General features: G+C 28.0%; 2 long non-coding RNA genes across 14 annotated transcripts in view; both read left to right on the top strand.

Annotated features, from left to right (window-relative positions):
- The first annotated feature begins 3,436 nt into the window (after positions 1 to 3,436).
- The window catches only part of LOC113559251, a 34,125-nt gene continuing 21,170 nt past the window's right edge, over positions 3,437 to 16,391 (top strand). For 11 of the 13 annotated variants that reach the window (XR_003625241.1, XR_003625232.1, XR_003625231.1 and 8 more), the window contains exons 1-3: positions 3,983 to 4,135; positions 4,200 to 4,321; positions 5,567 to 5,688. This is a non-coding gene — a long non-coding RNA (uncharacterized LOC113559251). Of the gene's footprint in view, positions 3,480 to 3,982; positions 4,136 to 4,199; positions 4,322 to 4,722; positions 4,846 to 5,566; positions 5,689 to 16,391 lie in introns of those variants that run through there. The other 2 variants (XR_003625235.1, XR_003625239.1) reach the window with 2 other exon arrangements.
- LOC113559252 lies at positions 6,785 to 14,935 on the top strand. The gene is made up of 3 exons (XR_003405921.1): positions 6,785 to 7,138; positions 10,398 to 11,302; positions 13,155 to 14,935. It is a non-coding gene; the product is annotated as an uncharacterized LOC113559252 (long non-coding RNA).

The raw sequence follows: 16,391 nt of genomic DNA, 5'->3' as shown, positions 1-16,391 counted from the left end.
TTTTTAATTATGTGCACTGTGTTAACTATCTTGCTTTTAATGATAGAAACAATTTCACGCTTATGAAAAATATGTCCATACATACTCGTGTGAATCCCAAAGAATGCATGGACAAATTGACAAATTTTGCAAATCATCTTCTTTCTGCACCTGACGTAAATGTTTTTATTTAATTAAAATGCTTGTAAATAATTAAATTATATTATTATTATTTTTTAGTTTGTTAATGAATTAAAAAGATTGAATCTTACATTAAGTAACAAGTTAGTTGAACTTAAGGATATAACGGTGGTATAGAAGCTGATTGGACAAAGCACTTACACTCATTACCTATGTTAATTTCTGCTACTGTAAAACATAGGGTTATTGTAACTCTTAAGGATTATTGTACTGAAGTTTATATTTTTGCTAAAAATCTTGCAAAGGCAGGATAAAGGATGTCATATGTATAACTTAGGCCAGATATGTAAATATTCGTTATACCATATATTTTTTGATAGTTTATTAGTATAAATTTTAAATGTCCTATGGCTGATGGAAAATCAAGTACATTTTTGAGCGAACTAGAAAGAGTAATTAATAAATTGAATCCATCATTGATTTTATTTGTTATTCCATCGGCATATAGATTTTTATAGTATGATTAAACGAAAATTATGATTAGATAGAGCTGGTATAATTCTAATTTATTAATTATTATTAATTTTATTAGATAATTTATTTAAACATTGTATTTCAGTACCCTCACAAGTAGTACTATTGAAAAATGTGCAAAAAAACAATTTGTCAATTTGCACAAAAATTGCCATTCAAATAAATTGTAAGCTTGGAGGTGCTCCTTGGCTAGTTACCATTCCAAAAAAGTAAATGTTTAAATATATTTTGTATACATATTAATTGAATAATTTAACCTACTGTTATGTAGGGTATGATGATTTTTGGTTTTGATGTGTGTCATGACAGTCGACGGAAAAATATATCATTTGGAGCTTTAGTATCTACTATGAATGATTCTCATACAAGTTATTTCAGTTGTATGGAACCTCATGAAAGTGGAGAGGAACTATCTGTTCATTTTGCTACTGGCATAAGTAGTAAGTAATTGTGAATTTTTCAAGTGAAGATTTTTTTAATTTAACTCTTATAATATTCTGGAAAATATCAGCTCAAGTTAATTTATTAACAATGTAAAAAGTAAAAACACTAAATTTTATTTTATTTCTAGTTGATTTTTATTAAATATCTGGTATAATTCTTACTACTACTTCATGTGTGAACTTATTTCTAACCCTGGCAGTATAGGAAGAATCTATCTGCCAATCAACTTCTCATTAAGAGCATAAGATGAGTTATGAATATTTCCGATCAGTCTTCTATTTAAAAATAATTGAAATTAATTTAATAATCAGAAAATTATAATTATTTTGCATCACAATACACATTATTTTAGTTCCCATGTAACATTGTTGCCTTTTTATTATAGTTTTATAAATTTAGAAAAACAATGTAATAATTGTACATATTATATACATTTTTTATTTTATTTTAGAGACATTGTCCAAGTACCGGAATAAAAATTTAGTTGGTAGTAGTTGGATAGCTTTTGGTCCTAGTGGATGTTTCTACAAATAACATAATATTAAATAACTAAAATATTTTAAAAAAGAAAATTTAACTTCTACCAGTAAATCCTATTAAACAACCTTAAAGGAAATAAGATGGCTGACACATTAAACTTAATAATTACTCATTCCTACACTACAAAACTTTAATAATATATAAATATCATCTCTATCATTACTCTTTAAAGTTTGCAAAAGCATTCTGTCTTGTCAAGGATGTTATTAAGAAAAAACTAGTTCTTTGATAACAATTTAATAGACTACATCTTTTCATCAACATTTTGAATTGTTTGAATAATTAGATAAATAATTTTCAACATTTTTTCAAATATTACTTATTATTGTGTGTGTAAAAGATAGGAAACCCTGTTTATTAAAAAACATTTTGTGTTAATTAGCATTTACAAGGAGTTTAATTCATACAACTTATATAAATTCCAAATACACAGATTTCTGGTACCATCATTTTTATACTCCAATAAAAATTATTATACACAGAATTTTGTATCAAGGGCTCTGTAGAATCTATTTAAAAAAAAAAAAATTAATATTTTTTTATACTATTTGGTATTATTTAAACGGTTGAATACGTATTATGATTATTGTCATTGTGTAACAAATCCATCAGTACATAGTCATGATCATGACTAATAATACCTAGACTATCATTTTATATATTAGTAATTTTCAGTCTATACATCTAAATATTTATGTTAATTTAATAATTAATTACATATTTTATAATAGTAAAATCTATTGAAGTTTTCAAGGGGCCTTGGCCCCTAGTGGATATTGGGTGGATGAGTGGGTAGGTATATAGCCTATAGTTATAGGTAGGTACCAAGGTAAAGTATAGGCGTAAAATAAATTAAATACCACCCTTGGCATTTAAATTTAAGAGTTAATATTAATGTTAGGTGGGTAGATTGGTTGGTGTTCTTCTGCATTTGGCCCCTGGTCAAAAAGTAGTTCACTACGTCACTGATCTATTGTATACACTTACCATGCTCTTGATTGGTAAAATCATAGGTATGGTCATGATTTGCAATATCGGTATAAATATAGTTTAGCGCGCATGCAGTTTTCTAATTTTTTTTTTACCTCATTGATGAGGTTTTTTACTCTGAGAACGATGGTAGGTAAAATCAGAATTGAGCGGTTAAATTTAGTTTTTGAGTTATAACACTTATATTGTAAATATGTTAAATAAATCAATAGCCAATAGGGCACTGCTATCAGTACAACAGTACATTATCGTACAATATTGATATTTATTGATTATTCTTTTTTTTTTTTAATTTTAAAATATTATATTCCGTGTATAATAGGTAAATAAAGCGATTTATCTAATAAATAACCCCATAAGAGATTTTGTAAGATTTTCAATGATAATAATTGTATAATATTCAAAACTAAAATGTATATTCAATAAATAAATAAATAAATATTCTAATAAGTGTAATATTTTAATTTTTAAGTGAATTATGAGCATTTTCAAATATTTAGTATTTTTGATACTCACCTAAAAATTAAAATATCGTAAAAAACCAACGAGAAAACACAGATTATGTTCTTACCTAAAAGTTTGATAATAGGTCAATTTACTCTAATATTTTATAAAGCCTGTTAAAAAAGATCAATATTATAATAATATTTACCGTTATTTGTTGGTACATCAATTTTTAATAATAATCCAATGTCAAAAATCTAAATGTCAATGTAATATGCAGAATATATGCAAAGATTCACTCAAAGGATGCTGAGACATGAATTGGCATTCATTTTCTGTTGAAACTACCAACATCATACGTTGAAATGAACTAGAAGTTACTGATAAAGATAATGGTTTTATGCAATGTACGTGTAATGGTTATTGAATGTAATTGATAGTAAACTAATAGTGTTTTAACAAAAGATTTGTTAATCATCTGAATAAAATAATAGCAAACACTTTTAGCTTGTGACATTCATTCTTAAAATCGGCCTTAGCTAAAAAAATCTTTTAATTTTACTACGTCTATTCCATTATTATTGTTCTACGAAACCATAAAGCAATGTAATGTTATTTAAATCATATCGTTTCAATAGATGTTTTATGGTATTTTTATTCAATTGTAATTCGATATTATCATGTTCAAATCAGAATTATATTTAAAGAATAGTAACATCATACTCTACTGAAATGCAGCAATTTCAAGTTTTTGTACAGGTGTACTCCTTAGTAACAATTATTTGATATTTTCAAATTCTACAAAACATTTTGGTAGATATTTATTATCTTTTATGGCTTATCATAGTTATAGTTTCTTATCATCTGTTATATGTTTATATATCATATCTTTTTGCACTAGAACATTCATAATTGTTTTTAAGATTCAACTGTAAACTGCTTTCAAATATTTTGGAATAAGAATGAAGATTGTCTGTTAGTTTTTATTTGGTGTTTCCAATTTGGATTTATTCAGTGTTGTCCACGTATAAGTCGTATTATAAATGTTTTGGTTCTGTTAATGGTGTGTAGTAGTGACATTTTATCATGCAACCATTACACATATTTAACTGACTTATTTTTTTTAGATGGCAGTACAGGAGATAACTCGGATGATTCCGAGACATCAATTGGTATTCATACTACTGTTGAAAGTATCGACCTCGTACTTCGGAAATCAACTTGAAGATACTAAAAATAATAACGGATCGTAAGTGTAATGTGTACAGAATGTAATTGAAAGTAAATTAATAGTAGTGTAACCAAAAGTTAATGCCTAAAACCAAGAACAGTAGATCATGAAAGTGATTCTAATTCTCCATTATTAATTTTCCATATGAATCATTTTAAGTTGATGTATTAAATGCACTATAAAACAAGGTATTATATGAGAAATTTTACTAAAACAACAAATTCGTTTATTTTTCGTACTCAAAAGTAGCAATTTCATTTATTGTACAAATATATTCTTTATTTACATTTATTTTACATTAAAATTTAACAAAACACACTGTTAGATTTGTACTGTCTTTTAATGCTAATCATTATTATTATAATTCTCCAACCATCATACATATTCAATTTAACTGACTGATTTTTTATGGCCGGCAGTAGTCCAGATCACTCAAAGGATGCTGAGACATGAATTGGCATTCATTTTTCTGTTGAAACTACCAACATCATACGTTGAAAATGAACTAGAAGTTACTGATAAAGATAATGGTTTTATGCAATGTACGTGTAATGGTTATTGAATGTAATTGATAGTAAACTAATAGTGTTTTAACAAAAAGATTTGTTAATCATCTGAATAAAATAATAGCAAACACTTTTAGCTTGTGACATTCATTCTTAAAATCGGCCTTAGCTAAAAAAATCTTTTTAATTTTACTACGTCTATTCCATTATTATTGTTCTACGAAACCATAAAGCAATGTAATGTTATTTAAATCATATCGTTTCAATAGATGTTTTATGGTATTTTTATTCAATTGTAATTCGATATTATCATGTTCAAATCAGAATTATATTTAAAGAATAGTAACATCATACTCTACTGAAATGCAGCAATTTCAAGTTTTTGTACAGGTGTACTCCTTAGTAACAATTATTTGATATTTTCAAATTCTACAAAACATTTTGGTAGATATTTATTATCTTTTATGGCTTATCATAGTTATAGTTTCTTATCATCTGTTATATGTTTATATATCATATCTTTTTGCACTAGAACATTCATAATTGTTTTTAAGATTCAACTGTAAACTGCTTTCAAATATTTTGGAATAAGAATGAAGATTGTCTGTTAGTTTTATTTGGTGTTTCCAATTTGGATTTATTCAGTGTTGTCCACGTATAAGTCGTATTATAAATGTTTTGGTTCTGTTAATGGTGTGTAGTAGTGACATTTTATCATGCAACCATTACACATATTTAACTGACTTATTTTTTTTAGATGGCAGTACAGGAGATAACTCGGATGATTCCGAGACATCAATTGGTATTCATACTACTGTTGAAAGTATCGACCTCGTACTTCGGAAATCAACTTGAAGATACTAAAAATAATAACGGATCGTAAGTGTAATGTGTACAGAATGTAATTGAAAGTAAATTAATAGTAGTGTAACCAAAAGTTAATGCCTAAAAACCAAGAACAGTAGATCATGAAAGTGATTCTAATTCTCCATTATTATTTTCCATATGAATCATTTTACTTGATATTTTAAATGCACTATATGCTATATTGAAACAGCAATTTTAAGTTATTGCACAAGTGTTTTCTTTATTTACACTTATTTTACATTCAAATCAAATAAAGCATTCTAGTAGATATTTATTATCTTTTATCACTTATCAAATTATTATTTATTATTATCTGTTATATATTTATATTTCATGTTTTTCAGTTTTACATTGGTATTTGCATTTATGTTTCAACTCTAAAATGTTTTCAAGTATCTTGTAATAAGAATCGCAAGTTTTATGCAATGAACGTGTAATAGTTATTCTGTGGTCTTGGTGCCAGTTGTTCCGTGTCCGATTCATAGACCTTATACTATACTATATAGTCTATGCTTTTATTAAACTCAGATTACCCTTATTAACTGATTTTACCCGGGCTAATTCCAAGATCTATAACGATTCTTTACAGACCTTGTGCTAGGTCGGCCGATTAAACTGTGATTAACTTTTATTGTTTGTCTTGGGGGGGGGGGGCAATGGTCTGAAAAATGATAAGAGAGAGAAACTTGATAAGACTCCGAAAGCAAGAAGGTATTGCCAACTGTCAGACAAATAAATCCTTATATAAAATTATATTTTTTCCACATTAATATTAGTGATATTAGTCATGATTAAATGGTTTTTATTTACATTTATTCACAACAGCTATTGTGAAAAAGCTGTTCTTGCTATTTTGTATTGTTATTTTAATTCGAGTAATTATCGATGTTATTATGGACATTCTGACATACGGTAAAGTCTTCACATTTTTCTGACAATTGCAGTTGTCCCGATATTCGAATGTTACCACTAACCATGGTTATTATCTTAGTTTGTGATAGATACCATTAAAATGTTCCACGTCACGATGATATGGCACTTTCATGATGAGGCTTGGAATTTTAAGGTTGACATGGCACTATAACGAGAGAAGCTATTAAGTTATTCCTAACTATGGCGATTTCGCGTTATGAGCAATGAGGTAACCGTCTGTAGGTAAGGCTGACTACTCTCGCCGTCCGTTGACGGTTTCCTCGTTGCTCAAAACACGAAATCGCCAATAGTTACGCGGTATCTAAATATTTTTGATTTTGTACTGTTGTCTATTTAATTATTTATTTATTTATCGTGAATGTGTACAATTAATTCATAAACATGAAACGTATGTATAAATCTGTGATCGCAAAAAAAACAGAAACAAATGTGAAAATCAATATTATACATCTAATCATCACCATATCAAAATGTTTGTCTACACTGGAACAAGTGGGACGTGTTATGATCACTGAAAATAGTTCGAACAGTAAGTTTCAATTATAAATAATAATATGTTGATTAAGACTTTTTGGGTTCTATTTTAGATATTGTTTATGCAATATGCGTTGAATTAGAATTTCTCGTTTTATATTAAATTTTAGACTATAATTCTCCAGTCATCCAAGCTTTGGAGTTTGATTCATATGTTGCTGGTAGACAGTCGATATTTTTGATATTTTTGAAATACCATGGAATACGGGATTTTCCAATTACAATCAGTTTCATTTTTTTTCTACTTATACTTGCTGTAACTAAGATGGTGAGACGTTATTTAGATATTTTACCACCTGAACATCTTTCTCTTTTAAATTTAAATGTTCTGTTTGGAAGAATTTTGAAAAAAAGCCCAGTCTCAGCTGCATTATAAATTTGAACATTGGTGTATCCTTCCCATACTTTTGGCCATACTTTTTCAAGCCAATTTTGTGTTATATTAGGGTTGACCGAATTGGATTCTTCACTTATTGTAGAAAACAGAATATTATGTTTTGATCTAAATCTTTGAATCTAACCAGTGGAAGAATTAAAATTATGCTTACCAAGGCCTTCAGCTAATTCATTGGCTTTCTGTTAAAGAATTGGTCCATCTATTGGAATGCGTAAATTTCTTTGATTTTTAAACCATCGTAGTAAAACCGTATCTAAATCCATTTGCGTACAATTTCAAAGTTTTTTAACTGATAATTTTTCGTTTTGAAACATTTGTTCTATTTTGTCTCGAGCCTTCCATATGTTAGAAATTGTTGAGTGACCTACACCTAATTCATTAGCTACGTCGAAATTTTTTTCACCCTTTTTTAAACAAAAAATTACATTTGCTTTTTCTTCAATTGTAAATGGCTTTTGTTTACTTATTTTTCAAAGATTGAACACTCAAACACAATTTACAGTTTATTGCACGACGATTACGATCAAGTACACAAATATCGGAACACTGACGATAAATTTACAAAAAACCGATGAAATTAGCTTCATCGGTTGTTATAAGACCTTTGATAAAACTAATAAAGTCATTATAGATAAAACCTTTTTCCGATAAAATCAAAAATAACCGTCATAACATCCGTATAGTCACTATACAGACGTCATTATAATCGATACAAATTAGTACATACAATATAGGAGTTTTTCCGGGACTTGCAATCTAAGGTCATAACAACGGGTTTCTACTGTACTTCCATATGACGTTGGCCAGTAAACTTTCCCTGGGGTATATTGTATTTTAAAATTTAGATAAATATTGTGATCCAACTATAATATGATTGCTAATCAAAAACAGATTTTTGATGCCACAAATATTAAGTGTGAATACACTGTATCCTGGTAGTACACAGTACACACGATAGTCACATTTGAAACAATTGCAATATACTACCTATAGTTTAAGAATTAAGCAGATACAGTCAATGTTTCTATCTTCTGGATATTAGTTAATTTTAAAATATAATTAATATTGTATAATTTACATTTTGAGATATTTATTTTTTATTACTTTATAAAAAATATATATACATAAAAAAAGAAAATTGTATTGGATTTAAATGAAGGATGGTATATAACATTATATAAAGGTGATTCAGGGTATGGCCTTAGAACATGGCTATTAATACCATTCCAAAATCCGGTAAATGAAGAAGAAGAACTATATAATTCCAAACAAATGCGGGATAGGAGTTTAATAGAAAGTTGTAATGGATTATTAAAGATGAGATTTAAGTATGCCCAAGAACGTGATCAATGTAAATATCGATTTAAACAACAGAAGAAGAGTAAGAGCAAGTGTTGTACAACATTTTCAACATTAACTAAAATTAAATAATCGTTAGTTAATAATAAATAACTATTAATTAATAATATATATTTATTTTATTATTTATAATTTAATATTATTAATAAGTTAGTCATAAACAATAAATATTTATATAAAGGAATAAGTAGGAATTATTATTTTAAAGGAAGAATCAAATTTTAAGTATAAAAACAATTTGATGTCTATACTTATAATAGGAACGAAAAAGATTTAATAAAAATAAAAAATAAGAATGATATAAAATAAAAGTTAAAAAATGTGTAGGTATAAAAACAACATTAAACCAAGTTATAGTATAGGAAAAAGAGTAAAGTTTAAAAACAATGATGAATTACAGGAACTTCATTACCATTATGTTAGAAGAAAGAATCAATTAAAAGATTAATTCAATTTAGTAAAAATTAGTATTGGTATATGAATTGGAAATAAATAAATATGAAATTATTATTACTCTTCATTATTGTGGTTAGCAAGAGGGCAATCTGTAAAAGATTTCAAAGAAGTATTTTGTTCAGCTAAAAGAGTTAGTTTTTGGTCCCAATATTTTTGTTTTGCCAACAATTTACATTATACCAAGTCTGCCAATCTGTCACCAATTAAATTACCTTCATCCAATCGAGCTGCATATAATGTACGTTTATTGGTATTACAGTTAAGTTTTTTTCGAACAATTGCTTAAGGAATTAAAAATAATTTAAATATACTAATTACTTAACTAACTGACATTTCACAAAATTGTCTAGTATTATATTATACCAATGATACTTAACAATTGAAAAAAAAATTGTACAAACACATAAGTACTTTCAGGAAAAATTATATAGTTTATAATACTTACAAGATTGTTGACCATAAATTTTGGAATTGATTGTTGGATTAGGTTTAGGAAACATTGTAAAGGAAAAAATTGGATTTTTATTATATTTTTAAAATTGGTAGGTATTAGTATTATACATCATGTAAATTTTTAATTTTACTATTATTGGTAGTATTATACGGGAGTTTCAGTTGGTAAAAACAGGAAGGAAAAAGATTAAGACTCGACAGAGTTTTATTTAGTAAATCATCTACATTTTCATAAGTCTCTAAATTATCTAAAAGTATCTAATACCACTAGTTATGCAGCTGAGTACTACTATGTACCAGGTTCAATTGAAAATTTCGCAATGGATTCAGCTGATAATGTATGACCTGATATTGAAACGGGCTTAATTAATTTGTGTGCGTTTTCTTCAACACCATTAAAAACAAATGATGTGGGTGGTCCTCCACCAATTCCCCTACGCGAAAATACTGACATTTCAGCAGCTTTGCTTTTAGTTGAAGCTTTAGTGTCTTCCCATGTCTAGCAATTGAAATACATTTTTTTTTATACGACATTTTTATAAGCTTATATTATTTTAACGCTGATTTAACCTGTTTGTGTTATTTTCAGGTTCGTTCGAGTCCAGTGTATTGGGATTGCCAACAGTCTCGACTCCTCCGATTGTATCCAGACACTCGAAGTTTGGTACACAAAGTAGATAAATAGTTGAAACAATATGGTAAACAACGAATTAGCCGCAAGAAACAACAACTTGCTACAAGTGGAGTTTCTAGAAGGAGATGGTCGATCGGACAGGGGGTCTTATGCACCAGGCGCCAACGTACAGATATCGCTGGTCCAACGGATCGACCACAATGGTTTTTGCAGATACTTTGACGTACGTATACGACGATCGGTAGTCCCTCTACGATTATCATCACTCTCAATCCAACTACGACCATCATCACTGCCATCATTTTACTATCAACTACAACGAAGGCCATGACGGCTATGTCGCTGATAAAGTCATTAAGAACGAAATGAACCACCACAATCATCATCACCAGCCAGTTAATACCACCACAGTCACCAATACCAAACATTCTGAGCGTCTATCAAGGCGCAAAAACGGGTGCGACTAAAATTATCAAGACAAAAGCTGCCACGATCTGTTTATTAAATCTTCGTAGCCGAGAGTCGTATCGGAACCCATCGTATTCAAGCAATGACTATTATAATTATAAGATATATAATTATCATACGTACAATTGGAAACGCCGGCAACAGAAGATTCTACATGTGACTAAAAATAGCATACGACGCACCATTTAAGAACAATTCCTGAATACAGACGATGAAAACGGGATAGCAAAACGATGCCGATTTATTTGGAGATCATGGACAACACCATTGTCCTAAACCGGGTGGAAGAGATCCAGATATTTGTAGATATAGGAACTAGTTATCTACTTTTCACGTGGTGAATATAATTACGATGAAGATAACGACAACTTTCAACCACGGAAATATGTTGTGTAAGTGAGGTTCCTACATATATCTAAGTATCCTTAGTTGTTGTTGTGCTACGCATGACCTGTAATATAACATAGGTTACACTTACACATGATATTTTTAGATAAAATTTTAGGTAAACTGCGGCAAAAAAATAATTAACAGTATAGAATCTGCGACAAAACCGATAATATTCATTATACACACTACATCAATATATTTTATATATTATATAATATTTATTCAATTTGAATAAAACTATTTTTCAAAAGAATCGAAAATTATTTATCTGTTGACTTTTTGTAATTGGAATTGGAATATAAACTACAATAGACTTGAATTCTTCGCCATTTGTTATTATTTTTAATTTTCCATACACATGGTTTAATTTTAGATTCTGAACGGAGTGATGCATGTATTGATTTTACAAATATGTTTGTTTTTTTTTTTTGTGTCTGTCATCACGTTTTGGAGTAGTAATAATGCTTCGACTTTTGACTTCAGCCCCTCTTTGAAAAGAAAAATTCATCTTGTTGGTACTTTGGGGGGTCAAAAGTAAAAAATGTACAGTAGTTTTCAAAAGCGTCGGGAAAAACCCTGAAAAATTAATGGAAAAACAGGAATTTTTACACTTAACCACTTTTTGACAAAATCTATTTTTTGATTTTGCCGTAACTTATAAACTAACCATTGTAAACATTTGAAATTTTCAACAAATATTTATATTAGCGTTATCTATTTACGATTAAATTTTCAAAATATTTTGACCTTTTTCAAGCTACTTATAGACAATTGAAATTTTCTACTTTTCTAAGTTTTTTTCTCGAAATGCCGATAAAAAAAATTTGGCTATCCAAAAAATGTTTAAAATGTAATTCAAGGTTTATTATAAGTTTTACTTATCGCAGTAAAAAAAAAAAAAAAAATCAAAAATGGTTAGTCACAATTTTTGTTTATAGGCATTTAAAGTGTTCAAATGTTTACGAAATATATCAAAATTGCGTAAATTTGCAAGGAATTTTAAAGTTGAAAATTCATAAAATTGTTGTGATTTATACCTAAGGTTAAAAAACCCAATACAACATTATCCATAAGTTTTCCTTCCTTCAAGTAACTGTAAAAAAAAAAATTCCATTGTCAACATAGAAAAAATGTTATGAGCGTATGAAATGAAAATTTTTTCGAAATCATGTAAAGTAATGATGTATTAAAATTTAAATAAAGGTAATAATACAATATATCTTACTAGTTATCATTGACTGACAAATCAACTCCGTTCAAAATCGTTTTTCGTACACAATGATACCTGTCATTGCATTCAAATTTAACACATCCATTGTAGAGACCAGTGACCTACTCTCCATCACTACTATAGAGCAGAGCGATACCCACTTGCCCATTTTTTTTTTTTTATTTAAAACGATAAAAAATATTTATGTATTAAATATTATAAATTATAAAACTATATTATATTTATGATATGAAAATCTAATTTAAATTTCCTCTTTAACTTTTCTACTTATAGCAAAATACCAATTCATATTATGAATCTTTTTATTCTGTTTTGTGGTATTAAAAGAAATATGAAATTAAATTTCAAGTTATAAACATTTTTTTATATGGTAAAAATAATAGTTATTATCTAATGATTAAATATTGTCACACGTAATCTCTGGACCTGCACGAGACTGGTACACATCCACAAGCTACAATTATTTGTCTTACCACACACTCCTATTTTCCATACATCTTCGATAATTTATTTGTATACTATAAACTTACAAAAATATAGAATGAAAAAATGAATGTTATTCGACTGACAATTCAAACAGTAATAACTGTATGATTAATTTAATATTATGTTTTATTTTGCAGATACAATGTTTGAATAGAACGATGAGGAAATTCGCATATTTACATCAAAACGGTATGCTCTCTACCAATTGATAGAATCAAACATGTATCAGAAGAAGACTAAATATATTATGATGCGCCTAAACTATTTTTATTTTGTATTCTTGTCAATTATTTACAAATCGCAAAACTTTTTCTATTTCACATTTTTAAATAGCAGATATAAATTTTAAAGGCCTCAAGTAATTAATAATGAATGTTAAAAGTATTAATAGTTCGTTTCAATATTTAGTCTTAATTTTAAAACATAGAGTTTATCTTAATCGTTATAATCATCACCGCATGAAAAGTATATAACTAGTTCCTATATCTACAAATGTCTGGATCTCTTCCCTCTGGTATAGGACAATGCTATTATCCATAATCTCCAAATGAATCGGCATCGTTTTACCATCCACTTTTCATCATCTGTAATCAGGACTTTTTCTTAAATGGTGCTTCGTATGCTATTTTTAGTCACATCTAGAATTTTCCGTTGGCCGACGTTTTCAATTGTACGTATGATAATTATATATACTATAATTATAACAGTCATTGCTTGAATACGACGGGTTCCGGTACGGCTCTCGGCTACGAAGATTTAAAAAACAGATCGTGGCAGCTTTTGTCTTGATAATTTTAGTCGCATCCGTTTTTGCGCCTTGAATAGACGCTTAGTCTGCTTAATATATCGTATAATGCCGAATGATGAGTTCTAAGCCAAAAGGTGTGGTTATAATCCGGTGGAACTCCGAGCGGTGTGTAGTTTATTGGTATGATAACGGCGATCAGTGGCGGTACTTTTCTCTAGTAAAGAATTCATTTGGTTGATGTTATAGATTAGGTGGGTGGTAGTGGTATTGGTGTCTGTGGTGGTGATGAATAGGCAGTGAAGATGATTGTGGTGGTTCATTTCGTTCTTAATGTCTTTGTCTGTATCATATCCATCATGGTTTTGTTGTAGTTGGATTGACGATGTAGGAATAGTGGTAGTAGAAACGATGGTGGTGGTGATGGTCGTAGTTGAATTGACAGTGATAATAATTGTAAAGGGACTGCTGATCGTCGTATACGTACGTCAAAATATCTGTAAAAACCATTTGATAAATCCGGCGGACCAACGGTGTCTGATGTATGTTGGCGCCTGATGCATAAAACCCCCAATCCGATCGACCGTCTCCTTCTAGAAATTCCACTTCTAACAAGTTATTGTTTCTTTCGGCTAATTCGTAGTTTACCATATTTGTTTCAACTATTTATTTACTTCGTGTACAAAACCTCGCGCGTCAGGATACAATAGTCGAAGTATAATGAAATTATACATAATTGTGACACGAACCCCACGTTTTTTGTATGTGAAAAACCCACTACAATTACTGTAATAAATAGTCTTTCACGCGAAAAATTAAAAGTTCTGGAAAGTTATACTTTAAGTCTGGGTGTATTGCTTACACCTCGAAAGTTATACTAAAACCTGAACAAATATTAAATCAGACATATTTCTCATTTCCAGTAGACATCTCTTATGAATGATTCATACTGTAATGTTTTCAACTTTTCAAATCAGCTCTATCTCAAACCTATTTACTTCGATGAAATAAAAAATATAAATTTAATAAAGTAACGTTCAATAAAGTAAATAAATAATTAGGGTAATTCGACCAACAAGATATGTTATTAAACTCACTTACTGTAGATAAAACGTATGATTATATATAAGCTACAGAAAACATTAATTTAAATTAAAATCCTACAAATTCTAAAAATTAAATTTACTAAAGGTTCTTTTGGTTCTTAGTATGTATTTATATATTTTTTTAAATTATGTATTATTATTTTATATTATATATTTTATAATTGTCAAATATAACATTCACAACATTTATATTAATTTTTCGAAAGTCAATAATTAGTATGTATTTATTTTGTTTAGCTTACATTTTTCTTCACTTATATATTATTGTATAATTATATCTTATTTTATAACATATACATATTAATAATAACATTATTCAAATAATCGAATGTATAATTATATTGAAATTAATCACCTTTATAAATTTAATTTTATTTGTATAGTTGTACACTAATTATTTAATGAGATAATTGTTAATTTTTATATTTTTAGCACAATAAATAATATATATTATATAGATAAATATGTTTAAAGCTCTTGAAGAGGTTGTTATTGATGTTTTATATATAATTTACAGGACTCGATTTTCGATATTTAATTTTCAAAGTCCATAAAATCAATATTATTTACAAATCAATAATTTGTATAATAAATTAAAATATCAAAAATCTAGTCCTATACGTAAAAAGATTTAACTTCTCTTTAACTATTATACGTGGTTTTATGTTCTAAAACCAGCCAATCAGCTGTGTTACCTAACATGATTCAGAGACACGGCCATCGGCCAATTCGTAGCATAGTATTAGTATATATTAGATATATTAGTAGCATTTACGTATTATAAGTATGAGGTTTTAAAATATAATATTATATAAGTTCAAAACACGAACAGAATATTTTATCATAACATTTTAAGTGCATATTTTTTGTTTTTTTTTTTTAAATAAATTATTATGTGTTTTGAGGTTTTTAAGTATACTACAAGTCTTCAGCCCTATTTACAAGTATTAATAGTTAACTTACTTCTAATTTTATTAGTTATGGTCCTAGTTAAACAGATGTTTGTCTTATGACATTACAACTAATTCAACAAATGTTTTCTGAACCTATTTCTTTAACATTGAAAACTTGATTACTTTCAAACAATTTCCTTCCCTTTAAATTTGACGTTTTCCGAAAATACGCCATTATTAATATTTTTAAATCCTGAATAAATTATTATGGCACTGTTCATATTTAAAAGTTATTGTGTTGTTTAATTATATTAAAAATAATTGATAGTTAATTACGTTCAAACACAAATAATAAGCAATAGCAATAAAAATAGCATAAACAACAAGTAATAGCTCTTCAAAACTTATATTATATTATGCTTACCCTGTAACACATAAATAATACATAATTATATTGTTTAATGATATTACTTTTTGACTTTTGACTTACTAGTTACTATGTGTCTAGGTCAGTGTTGTCCACAAACAAGTTGTCATATGAAGAATTTCGTTATTATTATGATGTGTAGTAGAGTGACATTTTATCATCCAACCTTTACACATATTTAACTGACTTATTTTTTTTAGATG

This window comes from Rhopalosiphum maidis, chromosome 3 (genome assembly GCF_003676215.2).
Source record: "Rhopalosiphum maidis isolate BTI-1 chromosome 3, ASM367621v3, whole genome shotgun sequence".
Taxonomy (NCBI): Eukaryota; Metazoa; Arthropoda; class Insecta; order Hemiptera; family Aphididae; genus Rhopalosiphum; species Rhopalosiphum maidis.
This window is presented reverse-complemented; position numbering and strand designations above follow the sequence as displayed.